A 19,693-nucleotide genomic window follows, 5' to 3' on the forward strand; every position below is an offset into this window, starting at 1 on the left:
ATATTGATTCTTCCTATTCATGAGCGTGGGATTTTTCTTCCATTTGTTTGTGTCTTGTCTTATTTCTTTGAGCAATGTTTTGTAATTCCCATGGTAGAGATCTTTCACCTCCCTGGTTAGCTGTATTTCTAGGTTTTCTAGGTATTTTATTCTTTTATGGCAATTGTAAGTAGAATCGCCTTTCTGATTTGGCTCTTGGTTTGGCTGTTGTTGGTGTCTAGGAATGCTAAGTGAGTTTTGTGCATTGACTTTATATCCTGTAACTTTGCTGAAGTTGTTTATCAGTGGGAGGAGCTCTTGGGCTGAGACTATGAGGTTTTCTAGATATATAATCATGTTGTCTGCAAACAGAAATAGTTTGACTTCCTCTTCCTATTTGGAGGCCCTTTATTCCTTTCTCTTGCCTGTTTGCTCTGGTTAGGACATCCAATACTGTGTTAAACAAAAGTGGTGACAGAGAGCATACTTGTCTTAAGCTGGTATTCAAGGGGAATACTGCTAGCTTTTGCCTATTCAGTATAACGTTGACTGTGGGTTTGTCATAGATGGCTCTTATTATTTTGAGGTATGTTTCTACTACACCTAGTTTATTTAGAGTTGTTAACATGAAGGGGTGTTGAATTTTATTGAAAGCCTTTTTTTTTGCATCTATTGAGATAATCGTGGTTTTTTTGTCTTTAGTTCTGTTTTTGTGATGAATCACATTTATTGATTTGTGTATGTTGAACCAACTTGCCTTCTGGGGATGAAGCCTACTTGATCATAGCGGATTAGCTTTCTGATGTGCTGCTGAATTTGGTTTGCGAGTATTTTGCTGAGGATTTTTACATTGATGTTTATCAAGGATATTGGGCTGAAGTTTTCTTTTTTTGTTGTGTCTTTGCCAGGTTTGGGTATCAAGATGTTGTTGGCCTCATAGAATGAAATGGGGAAGAGTCCCTCCTCCTCAATTTTTTAGAATAGTTTCTGTAGGAATGGTCGTGGTTTAACCTTACATATCAAAGCTCAACCAACTTGTTTCTTACAACTACAATTTTTTAAAATTGTAGTTATAATAAACTGGTTTGGACTGGACTTTGGTCTCCTAGGATGCATTTCTGGAATATGTTCATTATTTTCCAAATTTGCCATTCTCCAAATTACGTAGGAATACAGTTATGATTTTCTGACACAATGCACTGATGCAACAGTCGGAAACTAATTATTTGTGGATTATGGATTGGTTTAGACACGTAAAAGACAATTATTAGCAAATAATTATCATTCTCTCAAAAGGTATGTCAGTTTTGGACTTGGAACAAATATTTGAATAAATGATGAAATAGGCTTTAAATGTCTTACACAATACTAAATACCAAAAGCTATTTTATTCTTATCCTTGGAAACACTGGATGCATGTTCTTATGACATCATGTTTTCTTTCCACAATAATAATAAAAGAAAAGGACAGCCAAACCATCCAGTCTTGTAAGTGTGTAATTACCTTTGAATGTTCTCCTCATCTAAGCGCATTAAAATGCTTCAACTGACCCCGGTTACACAAAATTATATTCTTGATAACTTACTATCTTTTTTGGCACAAGCTGTGCCACTTTCACATGTCTGTTGATGGTATATGTCAAGCCGCTGAGTGAGAATTTCTTTCTGTTTCTAATCTCCCTGGAGCTTTCACATGTGTGCCTGATTTCACACAAAGCTTTATGTGTAACATTTCCAGCACCCAAACACAACAATTTCCATCTATCTGTTTTATTTTAGCTTTAAAGACAAATATTAAATGGGAAATAATTTTTAAAAGGTACATTTTACCCTGACTCCAAATGCAAGATTCTGCTATTGTTTCACAGGGCCTTTGTCAAATTATCTTTTAAAAAAATTTTTGTGAGGCTATGTCAGATCTGAGCAATGATTATAGGATGCTTATTTTCTTTGAAAAGAAGAATCTCTAAGCTAAAATTCCAGATTTGCCAGTGCAATTGCACTGTCATCTTAGGGGTTTATTGGCACTGGCATAAATGTAATACTTTCTTCTTCTTATGATGACATCTAGCAAAGCCTTGGTCAACATCAGTAGTTATTTGGGAGCAAAAAGGAGCTCTTCACAAATCCAAAGTTAGAAATCACTCTCCATTTTCTATCTTACCAGGCTATGAACTTACCTAACTTCCTAGCAAGAGCTCATAATATTGCCTGTGCCTTTATCAGGCTGATAAGGTTAGAAAAGATCATTGTTTCCATTTCTGCTCATTTCTATTGCTTAAAATTACTTTTATGAGTTAATATGTATTTCTATTATATAAATATGCAATTATCAGTAATTATATTTGTACTTAATATATAATGTATGTGCTATAAATTATAACTTTCTCTAAATAATAACTCTATCTGGCACAGGGATACTAGAATATATAAAGTTATCGATTAACTCTAATTTAGTTACAGAAATCTTGAGTCTTTCCCTCATTTTCTTTTTAGAGAGCTCAGCCTATTTCTACAACATCTACAGAAAAACTGTATGAGCTGAAACACTTATTGCTAACTCAGATGGGAAAATTCTGAACTTCTTTAACTATTGAAAACTGTGTAGCTTGGATTTCCTTTGAAAACAGAATGCTTACATGAAAGGACAACAAATCTTATGGCAATAACTCACATTTAACAGGTTGATACAGCGGATCTATCTTTCTAAACAACAAATGCGTGATCTAATGGCAATACCAACAGTGCACTGTACCAAGAATTAGAACGGTATATCAAAGCTTCTAATTTGCAGTGGTTTGTTATGGAGGTATAATTATCTATTTAAAATGTAAAATTCCTTGTACAAAAATATTTGAATAATTATGAAAATGTAAGTAATCCTTTGCAAAAACTAATTACGGTGAGGGAGACTTTCCTTCACTGTCAGTGTTTTATGCATGTGTTTGGTTCCATAAGCAAACTAATTAAAATGTTGCAAGACACACTGAAATGCTGGCATTTTAGATGGAAAGCAGTTGTACTTCTGGCAAAGATCGTTTCATGTTTCTAAGGAATTTTAAAATTGTAGTTATAAGAAACTATTCAGTCAAGCAAACCTAAAACAAGAGCCAAAATCATGCTCTCAGCTTTCAGATCTATAGCCACATGCCACCACAAAGCCGTGAATTTTCTAAGTATAAACTGGAAATAAATCACATTTGTTTTGTTAGCAAACATTTGGGGTATGTATGTGTGTGTTTGATAAAACTGTGGTAATTATGCAGCTAAAATAAAAAACAATTTGGAAGTCATCTTAATATTTTGTGTTATTCCCATTATTTGGAAATCATTGGTCAAATGGTGGGCAAAATGTTCCACCACAAATAAGAATGCTCTAGCACGACAGCTAATAAGACAAAGAACTGTATTATGGCACGTCTTCAACAGTAAATACTTGTCCTAAGAGCCTAGGAGGTAAAGGGCAGCTGCAGAATGATTATCAGGATTGCTTCATGGTCCAGACTGCATTTGGAACTTGAAATGTCCATCCTCTTCACTGTTGGGTCAGTCAGTGATGCTTTGGGCAAGATTTATTGAGGTTGTCACTTTTACTAGTCACAGTGGTAAGAAGTAGAATTTCAGTGATATATAAGTGAGTTATAGTGCATGCCTGCATGGATTTTACACTCCAATCTTTTTAAAAGACAGTATTTTGATGAATTATGCACTCCAGGGCCAGACCACCTGGGCTTAAATCTTGGCTTATCTACTATCTGTGTGAATTTAGGCTAGCTAACTATTCTCTTTAGCATGCTCATCTGTGGAATGAGAATAACAGTCCTGCCTTATGTAGTTGCTGTGAGAATTAAACGAGTTAAGCTATGTGTAAATGTATAATGCCCAGCAATCAGTACACTATATTGTTATTAGCTACCATTTTTACCTCCACTCTAACCAAGCAATACCATAAATATTGCCAAACAGACAACATAATATCTGATTTCACAGAATATAGATATCCAGTAGAAGTCAAAGATCAGAAAAGCCCCTAGAAGGTATCTAGTAGCTGCAGGTATCTGAAAGCCTTCACTATTTGTTCTGCAGGCAAAACATACAAACACACTCTAGCTATTATCTATGTTAAACAAGATAGAAGACATACAAATAATAGATGACAGCAGCTAGAGGAGGTAGAATAACCGTTTCTGTGAGTTAGAAGCAAAATAGCAGTTTCAAATTATATTATCATCATCCATCACAGCTATCATGTATTCAACTCTTCCCGTGGTGCAAGTTACTAAGCTCTTTAAATGTTATCCTAATTAACCCATTTTCCATAGGAAGAGGATGAAATAGTTTAAATCACTTTCCCAGGCTATGTTAATAGTTTGTGATGAAGATATAACAAGAAAAATCTCTCTGAAGCTAAAGTTCGCATTATTATACTATATTGCTATCCATGCAATATGATGAACATGTTCCCAAGTCATTACATTTTCTTCACAAACATGTTTTTAAATAGCTTTAAAGTGTTCTAGTCTATGGCTGTTTCATAATTGCTTTACTCTCTTCTGTCTTGTTAAATATTTATGTTGTTTCTAGTCCCTCAGATATTTTGAATTATTTGCAATAAAAATCTTCATGTGTAAATCTTAGTATGCATAGATGTTAAGTTTCTTAGTATAAACTCCAAGCAGTGAAGTCACCAGGCTAATGGATTTTAACATTTCTAATTACCAAATTGTACAAATCGTCAAATCACCCACAGGAATAGTATAGGAATTTTCTCTCCTTTCAGAAATTTTTGAGCTTGCTCATTTAACTGCATCCTTGCCAATCCTGAATCTGATCTAAAAGTTTTCTTATCAACATGCCAGATACACAACTCTCCTGTAGATTTAATTTGTATTTCTATTTCCACTGTGGTACTTAGGGAAAAGATATCAGCTATGGAAAACAAAGCATGTGAATAATACTTTGACATTCATATCTGTCTCTGTCAGCCTCCTTCTTGCATGCAAATTTTGGTTTTCCCTTAACAGAATGTTACAAAACTCCAAGCCCAAGTTTAATTCTAACACTATTTGGGATGTTTCCTTGAGTTGTTTTAAAAAAGTTTCTTATCTTCTCTGATCTCTGCACATGCCATTTTGTGATAATTTACTTCACCGTGGTAAAATTATTGATTCTCTCTCTCTGGTCTCTCCTAAATAATAAGCTACTGGAAAACGAATAACCTTATGATTATTCAAAAGTAGTGAAAAGTCTCATAAGCACATTTAACTATCACTTCCCACAAAAACATACTGATTCTGGATTTTAATCAATTTTTCACTGTTTGATTAAACTATGCATTAATTCATCATTAATAATGTAGTTGATTAGGTACTTTGGAACATTTTTAAAAAATGAATAAAAACATCTAGTGGAATTACTTTTTTCTAAAACAGCTATATCATGAGAAAATGAAAATTAAGTTTTGCTGGGAATCACAATGCAATGTTCCTTCCTACTAATACAAAAACATTCCTGCAGATCATTTGAAGCAGAGAAAAAAAATTGCTTCCAATGGGACACTGTCAAGACCACATATAGCGTCCTTACTCATACATAACGTTTCAGTGTTTCTGCCATGGTTATACCACAGCTGAAAAATGAGTAACATCTCCTTTTTGTATAATTTCTGCTTTTTGCCAATGCCAAACCAAGCATTCATCATGTCCCCTCAATTAAGTTACTGGATTTTAAGGTGCCCAAATGCTAAGCTGCTCTGCCTCACCAGTACCTAATCTGGAGTTGGTTTCTCCTTTCCAAGACCCTTCTAAGAATCATTTAGCATAAGCCCAAACCTACACAAAGTCCCTTCACAAACTTTCTTACTGAGATCCTTCTAAATTCTCTCACTGGGATATGGTTTTCCTTGCTGCAGCAAGCTAAACAAACCAAACTTTGACTACAGGTGTCTTCCTGGACATCTGGTAGGCTTTGGTGTTAGTTGGGTCATTGAACACATAAGATCTACATACTGTTTTTACTTAAACAGCATTCATCAGCAAATTGGAGATATGATACAGGGAAAGTGATAAGTTGAGATTATGCCAAAGTGTTAATCCTGGAAAGTTTATCTATTGTACTTGTTAATTTTATTCACCGAATTCTTTAGTTCCAGAATTTATGGGTTTTAAAAATCATATCTATCTTTGTTGAATTTCTTATTCAGATAATGAATTGTTTTCCAGAATTATTTGTGTTGTTTATCTGTATTCTATTGTATCTCACTGAGCTTTATTATGATCACCATTTTACATTTTTTTTAGGCATTTCATAGGTTTCTCTTTCATTGGAATCTATTGCTTGAGAATTATTGTGTTCCTTCAGAAATGTTACGTTAGCTTGCTTTTTCATGTTTCTTGTGTCCTTACATTGATATCTGCATATCTGATATAAGTCACTTCTCCCAATTTTCTGGACTGGCTTTTACAGGGAAAGACTTCTTACTATAGATGTATCCATAGTGCTGATTGTGTAGGGTGCTTTGGCTTTGATTTTTGGATGGGCATGGTAGTGTAGTCTCAGTATGATTTCTGCAGCTGTAATATGCATCAATAGTGTCTATGATTTCCTCAGTTCCTTAGGCTGTAGTTGTTAGTGGAAGTGGTGGTAAGGCTTGGCTATGTATGGGTACTTTAGATCAGCTGGTCATTGGGCACTAGTGGCAACAGCAGTGGGCTGGGTGTGTAAACACTTGAGCCCTCAGATGGCATACATGTGCAGTGATGTTAGTGGGTCCAGGTAGGCCAATCCTCTGGCCTCCAGGCAACTTTCTTGGTGCCAGCAGTGACAGCAATGGGCCAAATAAGTGGATAGGTCCTCAGGCCCCTGGGCAGTGTGCATGACATCATTTATATCAGTAGCATCAATAAGCCAACCTTCAGGCCCCTAGGCAACAACACAGAGGTGCCAGCAGTGGCTTGGGCAGGCCAGACCTCAGGCCTCCAGGTAGCATATGTGGTAGGGGCCAATGGTATAGGTGTGTCAGGGTGGCCAAGAAGGCATGCATAGGTGCCAGTGGCAAAAGGCCATGTGGGTCAATTCCCAGGCCTCCATCAATGCACACAGGCACTGGTAAGGGAGCATCTGGTGGGGCAGGGCTGTCCTCAGGACCCCCGAGTGTGAACAAGGGCACAGGCTACAGTGAGTGAGGCTAGTTTATCCCCAGGATCTCAGATGACAAGCTTCGGCACTGGCAGGCTGAGACCCATCTCCAGGCCCCCTGAAGGTATGCACAGGTGTAGGTGGCAGTGAGTGAGATGGATCAATCCCCAGGTCCCTGGATGATGTGCATGAGTGCTGGTGGCAGTGATGAGTGGGCAGGTCTTTCTTCAGGTCCTCTAATGGTACATATGAGTGCCAGCTGTGGTGGGTGAGACAAGTCCATCCCCATACCCCCAAATGACATTCTCAAGCAGTGGCGGTTACAGTGGTAGGCAGGAGTGGCTTGTCCTCAGCCCCCAGAATGGTGCCCAAGAGGACCATTCTCCAGATTGCCAGAAGGCACATTCAGGGGCAAGGAGCCCCTACTGCTAGTTGGTAGGGAGAGTTTGCTGTCAGTGTCAGCATCGCCAGGCAAGCAGAAGCTCTAGTGGGGATACACTTTGGTTCTCTTTGTCCTAGGGGCAGCTTTCCCAGTGTGCTACATTGTCTATACCTTGGGGTGTAGGATACTGTGTGGGCTAGAGTGCTGGGGACCTGGCTGCACCACTGAGTCTAGCTGACATCGTGATCCTGCAGCCCTTTGGGTGGACACAGGGGGAATGTCAGCAAAGCTCAGGGATGTGCAGGTGCAGGGGTTATTGTGCCCCAGGGTAGGATATAATCTGGTGGGCTGGGCTCTCAAAATGGAGCTGTGCTATAGCTGCTTGGGACTCAGCGTGTGTATGGAACCCAGCACAAAGTACCTCTCCAGAATAATGCCATCATGTGGACTCCCAGCAGCTTCCTATACTAGTCTCAGGGTCCACAAGCATCAAGGGACTCTTCCACGGCTGGGATGGCAGGAGTCAATGGTGGGAATGTGGACTGCTGGGTATACTTCATTTACCTTTTCCCTGCAGTGGAGTTTCTCCTGGCTCCAAGTGACCCTGACCAGGATGGCTGCTTTATTTCCTTCATTTTCCATGCCTCAGAGGCCCCCTGTCACTTCTTGGCTAAATTTCAGTGTTCTCTCTCAGATGCTCTATTCAAAGTGTGGTTATCTACTTACTGTTTTGGTCCTTCTTTGTGGAAGAAATAAATGCCGGGTGCCATCTAGTCACCTCTCCTGAAACTCATATTTTCATAGAATAATCTATTATTCTATTAGTTTAATGAGTGAGCACTCACTGTCACACATTTATTTCTTACAGATGTTTCAGCTTATGTTAGCATAGTTGTAGTTGTTCAGACTTCAACTTACATAAATTTTTTAAAAATCACTTCTCATTCAAAAGTATTTTATATTGGAAAGTGTAATTCTCTTTGCCAAGAATAGAAACCCCCCTAAAACTTTTAAATACTATCTTAACCTTAGTTATGAAGATGTCTATTCCATCAAAGGGTAAGGAGATTAGCACACTCATTCATATTTCTATTGGAAAAAGAGAAGCGATTAATTTATTGCTTCTCTGCCCGAGTGATTAAGCAATAACTTATTCTGGCATCCTTGTCAACTGATAGCTTGAGTTTGTTTCCAAACCACAAATATAAATATAAACCAAATCTATTTTAGTTTTTTGAGAGATTAAACCAATGTTATTTAAACTTTATTTCTTAATGAAACCATCAAAGGAACAGCTTTAAAAAAAAACTGTGATTTTTTTTTTTCAATAGCAAAGACTTGGAATCAACCCAAATGTCCATCAATGATAGACTGGATTAAGAAAATATGGCACATATAAACCATGGAATACTATGCAGCTGTAAAAAAGGGTGAGTTCATGCCCTTTGTAGGGACATGGATGAAGCTGGAAACCATCATTCTGAGCAAACTATTTCAAGGACAGAAAACCAAATACCACATGTTCTCACTCATATGTGGGAATTAAACAATGAGAACACTTTGGACACAGGGTGGGGAACATCACACACTGGGGTCTGTCATGTGGTGGGGGGAGTGGGGAGGGATAGCATTAGAAGACATACCTAATGTAAATGACGAGTTAACGGGTGCAGCACACCAACATGGCACATGTATACATACGTAACAAATCTGCATGTTGTGCACATGTACCCTAGAACTTAAAGTATAATAATTAAAAAAACGTGATTTTTTTAATCTACTTTCTTTAAATGTAACTATCTCTGCAGAAAAAAAAAACCAGTATAATATGGAGAGGAAGTAGAGAGAAATGGAGGAAAAGAGAGAGAGAGAGTGTAAGTGTTTCATGTGTTTGCATATCATAGTTTATTTCTCTTTCACATTTCTCTCTTTCAAGTTATCAGATTTTGTTAACTTTAGATACCAAAAGGACCACTTAACTTGTTCTACTTTTTCAAGGAAATGGCAGATAATATTATAAAGTAGGAATGTGTTAATACAGGAATTCTTAACTCAAAGTCTCTGGATAGAATCTGGTGGGGTTTTTTGTTGATGTTGCTATTTGGCGTGTGTGTGTGTGTGTGTGTGTGTGTGTGTGTGTGTGTGTGTGACAGAAAGAGAGAGAGAGAAATTAGGGGAGAAATTGAGATAGAAGATCAGTAAGACTTGTTTTGATAACGCTGCTGATCAAAACAGGATGTAGCAAAGAAACCAGCCAGCCAAAACCAGCCAGGACTATGAATTATATTAATAATATATTTGCATGCTATATGCCACTCCCACCAGTGCCATGCCAATATACAAATGCCATGACGGTGCCTGGAAGTTACCTTATATGGTTCCAGGAACTTCCTACTCCTTTCCCAGAAAGTTAGTGAATAACCTACCCCTTATTTAGCATATAATTATGGGTAGGTATAAATGTAGCCAGGCAGCAATCCATGAGTGCTACTGTGCCTATGTGATAACTCTGCCCTGTCTATGGACTAGCCATTTTGCTGTGCACTGCTGCTCTAATACATTTGGTTTCTTTTACTGTTGGCTTGCTCTTGAATTCTTTCCTGACCAAAGCCAAGAACCCTCCCAAGCTGAGCCCTAATTTTGGGGTACACCTCCATCAAAATTCCATCTTTACTTTTAGTGTCGCTATGAGAAATTCAGCATATCTTTCAATTATAAATGTAGACACCAGCCACAGGGCTGTTGGCAATTCCTATGACTTTCTCATCAATAAACATCATAGGAATTTCTTGTTGCAGATATCTTTAACTATTGTTTATACTTACCAGCACCTTGAAGTATCAGTTGTTACTAGCCCAGCCAAGAGATTTGTTATCAGTGTGTTAATAACAAGAACATATTTTGAACCTATGTTAATAAACAAGAACATCACCTTTTAAAAATATTTTGAGAATGGTATTTTAATGTAATCAGTTTTCTTTTTAATTATTTGTATTTCAATACTTCAGTTATTTAAAATTATCACTCTTAGAAGTGCATAGGCTTAAATAGACTGTCAAGGGAGTTTGTTGTAACATACGCACACACATAGACACAGACACACACATGCTCACATGCACATACTGAAGAGTTCTTGGATTAACTAGGAAAATTATATTAAAGCAGAAATTTTCTTTTGTGATGCACACCCCTTAAAAAGTGATAAAGAGGTTATCAATTACTGGCATCCAATTGAGATAGTTTACTTGGTTTTCTCGGTTTAGCCTTTTTAAAAGGCTTTACTACACCTCCTAAGTCCTGTCTGCTTTTACCAGACGTACTCATTTCATATTTGATTTTAGCCATGTAGACATACAGCTATGCACATCAGTCAGGTTCACAGAACTGCAGCATTTCCTCTGAGGTTCTGTTGTTTTTATCAATAAAAAGCTAAGGGCATTACACTGCATTAAAATGTCAAATAGCAAAGATATTTCCTCAGGTTTTCACTGACAAACATATTCTATAAAGTTAGTTTGATGTCTTAACTGTTGCATCTATCTGAAAGGATACTTGAGACAAAATAAATTTTTTTTTTTTTGCCTGTCACATCTGATGTTATAGACAACTTTGAATGCAATCTAAGTGTATGGGATGACAAATTTAATATTGCTTGTTTGATTTAAATGATTTGCGAGTAAAATTCTTCAAAATTAAGAGAAAAAAATTAGCCAAAACCAACATTTTGGGGCTTTGTCTTTATCAATATTCTCACCAAATTCTTTAACTTCACTGTATTATTCTCTTGAGAAGAATCTATGGTCAAACTAGTTTTCAAATATGGTTCTACTTCTCATTTTTGAACTTGGGACTTTAGCTACCATCTCTGACACTCAATGTTCTTACACATTAAATGAGATTTATACTAGTAAGACTTATAGCAGTGCAATAGATAGCTTCAAAAATAGACTAGATTAAGCAGAAGAATTTCTAAACTTGAAAGTAGGTCTTGTAAAATACCCCAGTCAGGCAAAAAAAAAAAAATAATAATAATAATGAAAAACAAAAAGTGATGAAGAAAAACTATGTGATATATGGGACACCATAAAATGACCACATATTCTAATTCTGGGCATCACAGAAGGAGAAGAGATGGGTGAAGGCAAAGAGAAACTATTTTAAAAAATAATAGCTAACAAGTTCTCAAGTTTGGAAGAGATACACACATCCAGACACAAGAAGCTCAAAAATCCCCAAATAGATTCAATCCAAAAAGGTTTTATCTAGGCCGGGCATGGTGGCTCACGCCTGTAATTCTAGCACTTTGGGAGGCCGAGGCGGGCAGATCACGAGGTCAGGAGATCAAGACCATCCTGGCTAACAGAGTGAAACCCCGTCTCTACTCAAAATACAAAAAATTAGCCTGGCGTGGTGGTGGCTGCCTGTAGTCCCAGGTACTAAGGAGGCTGAGGCAGGAGAATGGCGTGAACCCAGGAGGTGGAGCTTGCAGTGAGTGGAGATCATGCCACGGCACTCCAGCCTGGGCGACAGAGTGAGACTCCATCTCAAAAAAAAAAAGGCCTTATCTGAGGCACATTGTAGTTAAACCGTCAAAGTGACCTCCGGTCATCCTCACTGCTACACTCCTACCAGTGCCAGGACAGTTTACAAATGCCAAGGCAATGTCAGGAAGTTACCCTATATGGTCTAAAAAGGGGAGGCATGAATAATCCGCCCCTTGTTTAGTTATCATCAAGAAATAATATGCCCATAAAAATGGGCAACCAACAGCCCTTGGGGGTTGCTCTGTCTATGGAATACCCATTATTTTATTCCTTTACTTTCTTAATAAACTTGCTTTCACTTTGAAAAAAAAATCAAAGACAAAGAGAGAATTCTAGAAACAGCAAGGGAAAAGCATCAAGTCACATATGAAAGAACCTCCAACAGACTAATAGCAGATTAATAGCAGAAACCTTACAGGCCAGGAGAGAATGGGATAATAAATTCAAAGTTCTGAAAGAGGAAAAAAAAACCCATTAATGAAGAATAATATACCTAGGAAATCTAACCTTGAAAAATTAAAAATGAGTCTTTCCCAGACAAGCAAAAACTGAGGGAATTCATTACAATTAGACCAGTCATACAAGAAATATTTAAGGGAGTTTTTTTTTTTTCTACATCAGGAAGTGTAAGGAAAATTATCTGCCATCATAAAAATATAAAATAAAATAAAATTTATTTGTAGAGCAAATAAACTAGTAAGATTAAGGAATCAAAGGTTACTGAATGTTATATAAAATCAATGAACTGCAATGAGAAACAGTAAGAGAGGAAAAAAGGAACAAAAGACATACAAAATAACCAGAAAGCAATTAACAAAAGGATAGGAATAAGTCCTCACCTACCAATAATCGTCTTGAATATAAACAGACTAAATTCCCTACTTAAAAGATATAGATTAGCTGAAAGGATTTTTTTTAAGCAATAGTATGCTGCCTACAAGGAACTCACTTCACTGGTAGACACATATGGACTGAAAGTGAAGAGATGGAAAAAGATATTCCATGCAAATGGAAACCAAAAACAAGCAGGAGTATACTAGTATCAGATAAAACAAACTTTAAGTCAAAAACAGTATAAAGAGACAAAGAAGGTCATTATATAATAATAAAGAGATCAATTCATCAAGAAGATATAACAATTGTAAATATGTGTGTACCCAATACCAAAGCAGCCAGATATATAAAACAAATATTACTGGATATAAAGAGAGAAATAGAGTCCAATTTCAATTTTAGTTGGGTACTTCAATACTCCACTCTCAGCACTAGACAGAAAATCAACAAAGAAACATTGGATTTAAACTGCACATTACACCAAATGGATCTAACAGACATTTACAGAACATTTCATCCAGCAGCTGCAGAATACACATTCTTCTCATTAGCATAGGAAACATTCTTTAGGATAAACCATATGTTAGGCCACAAAATAAGTCTCAATTTAAAAAAATCTAAATCCTATAAAGTATTTTTTCAGACCACATTAGAAAACAAAGCCCACTTGAAAACTATATAAATGAAAATTAAACATATTCCTGAATGACTACTGTATCAAAAAAGAAATTTTTAAAAATCAAAAAAATTATTGAAACAAATGAAAATGGAAATATAACATACTAAAACCTATGCAATACAACAAAAGCAGTAAGAGGGAAGTTTATCACAATAAATGGCTATATCAAAGAAGTAGATTTCAAATAAACAATCTTGTAACAATATAGCTCAAGGTACTAGAAAAACAAGAGCAAACCAAGCTCAAAATTAGGAAAAGGAAATAAATAATACAAATTAGAGCAGAAGTAAACAAAATAAAGACTTAAAGAAACACACACAAAGATTAATGAAAAGTTGATTTTCAGAAAAGATAAATAAAATTAATGCACTATTAGCTCAACTAACCAATACCAAAAAAGACCCAAATCAATAAAATCAAAATTAAAAAAAAGAGTCATTACAACTGATATCACAGAAATATGAAGAATCATTAGAGGATATGATGAACAAGTATATGCTAAAAAATTGGAAAACCTAGAGCAAACAGATAAATTCCCGGACTCACACAACCTACCACAATTGAAGCAGGAATGAACAAACCAATAACAAGAAGCAAGATTGAACTGGTAATAAAAAGTCTTCCAGAAAAGAAAATCCTAGGACTTAACAGCTTTGCTGCTGAACTCTACCAAACTGTTAAATAAGAACTAACAAAAACTCTTCTCTATCTATTCCAAAAATTGAAGGAAGGGAATTCTTTCTAACTCATTTTATGAGGCCAGCAGTACTCTGACACCAAAACCAGACAAGGGCACAACAACAACTACTACAACCCTCAAATTCTGCACATCAATATCCTTAATGAACACAGACACAAAAGTCTTCAGGAAAATACTAGCAAAATGAATTCAACAACACTTCAAAAGATAATACACCAGGATCAAGTGGTATTTATCCTAGGGTTGCAAGATTTGTTCAACATACACAAATAAAGAAACATGATACATTACATTAACAAAATGAAGAACAAAGCCAATGATTATCTCAATAGATGCAGAAAAATTCAACATCCCTTCATGATAAAACATCTCAACAAATTAGGCAAATAAGAAACATATCTCAAAATAATAAAGGTCATATATGACTAACTCACAGCTAATATCATGCTGAATGGGGAAAAGCTGGAAGCCTTTTCTCTAAGAACTAGAATAAGAAAAGGATGCCCACTCTTACCACTCTTACTCAGCATGGTACTGGAAGTCCTAGCCAGAGCAATCAGTCAAGATAAAGAAATAAAAGGCATTCAGCTTGGAAAAGAAGTCAAATTGTCCTTCTTCGCAGATGACATAATATTACATAAAAACAAAACCTAAATATTCCATCCAAATCTCTTAGAACTGACAAAAGAATTCAGCTAACTTGCAGGATACAAAATCAACATACAGAAATCAAAAGCTTTTCTATGTATTAATAATGAACTAGCCAAAACAGATATCAAGACCACAATTTCATTTGCAATAGCTGCAAAAAAAGCATAATTCCTGTGAATAAATTTAATCAGGAGGTAAAAGACCTCTACAAGGAAAGCAGCAAAACACTCATGAAAGAAATTAAAGAGGACACTAACAAATGGAAAGACATCTTATGCTCATGGATTGGTAGAATTACTATTTTTAAGAAAGACCATAGTACCAAAGGTATTCTCTATACTCAATGCAATCTTTTTCAAAATATCAATGATGTTTTTTAAAGAAATGAAAAAAATACCTAAAATTCGGCCAGCTGCAGTAGCTTACCCCTGTAATGTCAGCACTTTTGGAGGCCAAGGTGAGTGGATCACTTGAGGCCGGGTGTTCGAGACCAGCTGGGCCAACATGATGAAACCATGTCTCTACTAAAAATACAAAAATTAGCCAGGTATGGTGGCAGGCACCTGTAATCTCAGCTACTCAGGAGGCTGAGGTGGGAGAATTGCTTGAACCTAGGAGGCAGAGGCTGCAGTGAGCCGAGATTGCACCACTGCACTCCAGCCTGGGCAACAAAGCAAGACTCCATCCCCCCACCAAAAAAAAAGAAAGAAAAAAAAATCCTAAAATTCAAATAGAACCACAAAAGACCCCAAATAGTCAAAGCAATCCTGAGTAAAAAAAACAAAGCTGGAGGCATTACACTATCTGACTTTAAAATATACTATAAAGTTATAGTAACTAAAACAGTACAGTATGGTGTTGATATAAAAACCATATAACCAATGGAACAGAATATATAACCAATGGAACAGAACCAATGACACGTAAACCAATGGAACAGAAGAGAACCCAGAAATAAATCCACATATTTATAGCCAACTGACTTTCGACAAAGGCACTAAGAATACATATTGGGGATAGGATACCATCTTCAATAAATGGTACTGGGAAAGCTGGATATCCATAGGCAGAAGACCCCTATCTCTCAGCATATTCAAAAAACAACTCAAATTTAAATACTTAAATATAAGACTCAATACTATAAAATTAGAAAAAAACATAGGGGAAATGCTGCAGGACATTGGTCTAGGCAAAAGTATTATGGCCTAGACTTCAAAAGCACAAGCAACAAAAACAAAAATGGACAAATGAGATTATATTAAACTAAAAAGCTTTTGCCCAGCAAGAGAAACAATCAACAGGGTAAAGAGACAACCTGTGGAATAGGAGAAAGTGTTTGCAAATTATTCATCTGACAAAAGGCTAATATTCAGAATACAAGCTGGGAGCTCCTTAGGGCAAACCTGTCTCCCATTCTATTCCTAAAAATGATAGCTGTGAAGATAAAAATGTTACATATCTCCCTCACAAGGAATTTCCTTGTGGACAAAGGACAGACAGAACTCAAAGTCATCCTTCTGCTCACTGAGATAAATGCATATCTCCTCCTTTGGAAAGGCTTATCAGAAACTCAAAAGAATGCAACCTTTTGTCCTTATCTACCTATTACCTGGAAGTCCCTTCCCTGTTTTAAATTGTCCCGCCTTTCAGGACTGAACAAATGTACATCTCACATATGTTGATTGATGTCTCATGTCTCCCTAAAATGTGTAAAACCAAGCTGTGCCCTGACCACTTTGGGCACACGTCATCAGGACTTCCTGAGACTTTTCACAGATGGGTGTCCTTAGCTTTGGCAAAATAAACTTCCTAAATTGACTGAGACCTGCCTTAGATATTTGGGGTTAATACAAGGAACTCAAACCACTCAGCAGCAAAAAAAAAAAAAAAAAAAAAAAAAAAAGCAGAAAAGCACATAATCCCATTAAAAAGTGGGCAAAGAATATGAATAGACATTTCTCAAAAGACATACAAATGGCCCACAGGTACATGAAAAAATGTTCAACATCACTATACACCACAGAAATACAAATTAAAACCACAATGAGATAGCATCTTATCCTAGTTAGAATGGCTATTATTAAAAAGATGAAAAAAATAAGAAATTCTGAAAAGGATGTAGATTAAAGGGGACTCCTATACACTGTCAGTGGAAATATAAATTAACACAGCCATTATGGAAAACAGTGTGGAGTTTTCTCAAAAAACTAAAAATAGAATAAGGGAAATCTATTGTTCAATAGTGTAGCAGGGTAACTATTGTTAACAACAATATATTATATATTTTTAAATAGCTATAAGAAAAGATTCGAAATATTTTCAACACTAATAAATGTTAGAGGTGATAGATATCCTAAATACCCTGATTTGACCATTGCACAATTACACACGTATCAAAATAGCACATGTATCCCATAAGTATGTATAATTATTATATATCAATAAGAATTAAAATGAAATATTCACACCTCATTATATTCTCACACCTCATTATAGCCACTTAAGGAACTGTCCTCTTTAAGCTTCCCTTTGAAAATAAAACACAGTAAAGGAAGGATCCATTACACAACCTTTAGAACCCTAAGTGTGAAATACTAAGCGATATTATTTTACTGAAAATCCTCATGTCTTTGTTCTAATAGGCATTCGTAGAAATGTGAATGAGCTTTAGAGTACTTAAAAGGAACAGGAAAATATAGGTACTAAAGGTCATTATTTTTGAGTCTGTCTTCATCTCTAAGCACTATTCACAGATATTTAAAGTTCTGAAAGCTTTCTTTTTCCCTCTTTCTCTCTCTCTCTCTCACTCTTGAATGTGTCTTTTTGAGCTTTGACTATAAATGTAAAAAGAAAGAACAGCAGCTTTTATGTATTTAAATACAGTCCAAGGTAGTCAGTCACCTCCTGGTTCTAATTTCATATGATGATCTGGGCTTAGATCACTCTTCAACCTTTAGATAAGTTTTTAAAAACAGAGGCAAAATGAACACATTTTAGATAAACCTATGCACAGTTTTAATTTTTGAGAAGAGGAGGGAAAGGAACTTAACTACTTAGTGTATCTGTGGTAAGACAAGTTGTCATCCTTGTTGATCTCCATTACAAAAAAGTCAATTGCAAATTGTTTTGTATTTCCTAGTTGTACAAAAATCTGGGTCTGTGTTTCTACATGTTTTTCAAGTAATAAAAAGCTTGTAAAATTAGAAATGTTCATGACACACTATTTCAAATTTATAACTCTGGGAAAATACAGGTGTTTCCAGAAATGATTTTGAAGTGATCTTTTATGATTATATACAAATGATTTGGAATAATTATCTCCTTTTGATTATAGTAATAAATGAAGGATAGGAAAAGATAGGAAAGATAAAAAGTCGGATCACAGATGGAAAATGGACAATAAAATATCAAAAAGTTCATTACAGAAAGAAAAGAGTTAAGTAGGAATAAATTGGAAAAGAAAATAGAAGAGACATTAAGAAATAATGCCTTTATTTTTGGCAATACAGCATATTACATTTGCTGAAAAGCTTTTTTTTGTGAAAACAATAAAAATTGGATAAAATATAATAAACATCTCTTGAAATATATAGATGAGCTTATAAAGAATAAAACCAAAAACTAAAAGGGAACACAGGGACCAAAAAAGAGTGATAAGTAGAAACTGATACAAAACCAACAGAGAGACATCAGAAACCAAGAGAATTGTGTTTTATAAGTCATTTAAGGTTTGGTAAGAAGTTCTGAGTTTGTGAGGAAAAAAAAAAGTCATTTAATATAGACATCAAGGCCTTAGGCCTAGGGAAGGTGTGAAACTGGTGATGTTGTCAATTTGATATAGCATTAGATTCAATATCAGTTTTTCAAAACTCTCACTTATTAATATTTTTGAAAAGGCAAACTGTTCATATGTTTCAAAAAAACAACACCAAAAAGTATTCTTAGAGAAGTTTCAATCTCATCCATACACCTTCTACTCCATTTTCATCCATACCTATTAATAACCATTGTCCTTAGTGTTTGGTTCATCTCCTCTGTATTTTCTTTTGTAAAAATAAGCAATGCTCTACTAAATCTTAATTTTTTAAAATCAACATTATATCCTGGAAATCAATTCATAAGTGTTTATAAAGATCTCATACATTCTTTTTAACATTGGAATAACAGTCTTGCGTAAGTCTACCATACCATTCAAATCAGAATTTTATGGATATTTATTTAGTTTGTTTTCCAAATTTGCAATTTCTAATAACTTTGGATGAATAACCTTGTGTATAAGTTGTTTAGTATGTGTGGAGGTATATCCTCAGGGCATGTGGCTATAAATGGCATTCATTGCTGGCTTCATGGGAAATGGTTATGTAATTCTGAAAAATATTGCGAAATTCCTCCTGAGAGGGGTTCTGCATGCCTATGAGCCATGTATGAAAGTAGGGATTTCGTCACAGTTTTGTCGGTAGAGCGTGCTACCTATCTTTTCAATACTTGCTAATCTGATGAGTGAGAAATGATAATTCAGTATATTTTTAGTTTACATTTTTAAAAATTATGTTAATAATCATCACTTGTATAAGAGCCATTTTTGTGTTTTATCTGAACTGCCTATTGATATGATATATATATTATTTTCTCCTAGTTTTTAATTTTTTATATAATTTATATAGTTTTTGTTAATACAAAAGCTTTCTTTTTATAATTTGTATGTAGTAAAATTTATCAATCTTTTCTTTATCACCTCTGAATTTTGAATTTTGTTCATGTTTTCTCATACCTATGTACAAATGAGC

The 19,693-nt window shown here is 35.5% G+C and overlaps 1 protein-coding gene across 1 annotated transcript in view; it reads right to left on the bottom strand.

Annotated features, from left to right (window-relative positions):
- ZNF385D (zinc finger protein 385D) overlaps positions 1-19,693 on the bottom strand; it is a gene marked incomplete in the record, with an annotated part of 956,631 nt that overhangs the window by 565,139 nt on the left and 371,799 nt on the right. The window contains 2 exon segments of the mRNA NM_001302426.1: positions 9,407-9,426; positions 16,410-16,420.

The sequence above is a fragment of the Pan troglodytes genome, chromosome 2 (genome assembly GCF_028858775.2).
Source record: "Pan troglodytes isolate AG18354 chromosome 2, NHGRI_mPanTro3-v2.0_pri, whole genome shotgun sequence".
Classification (NCBI taxonomy): Eukaryota; Metazoa; Chordata; class Mammalia; order Primates; family Hominidae; genus Pan; species Pan troglodytes.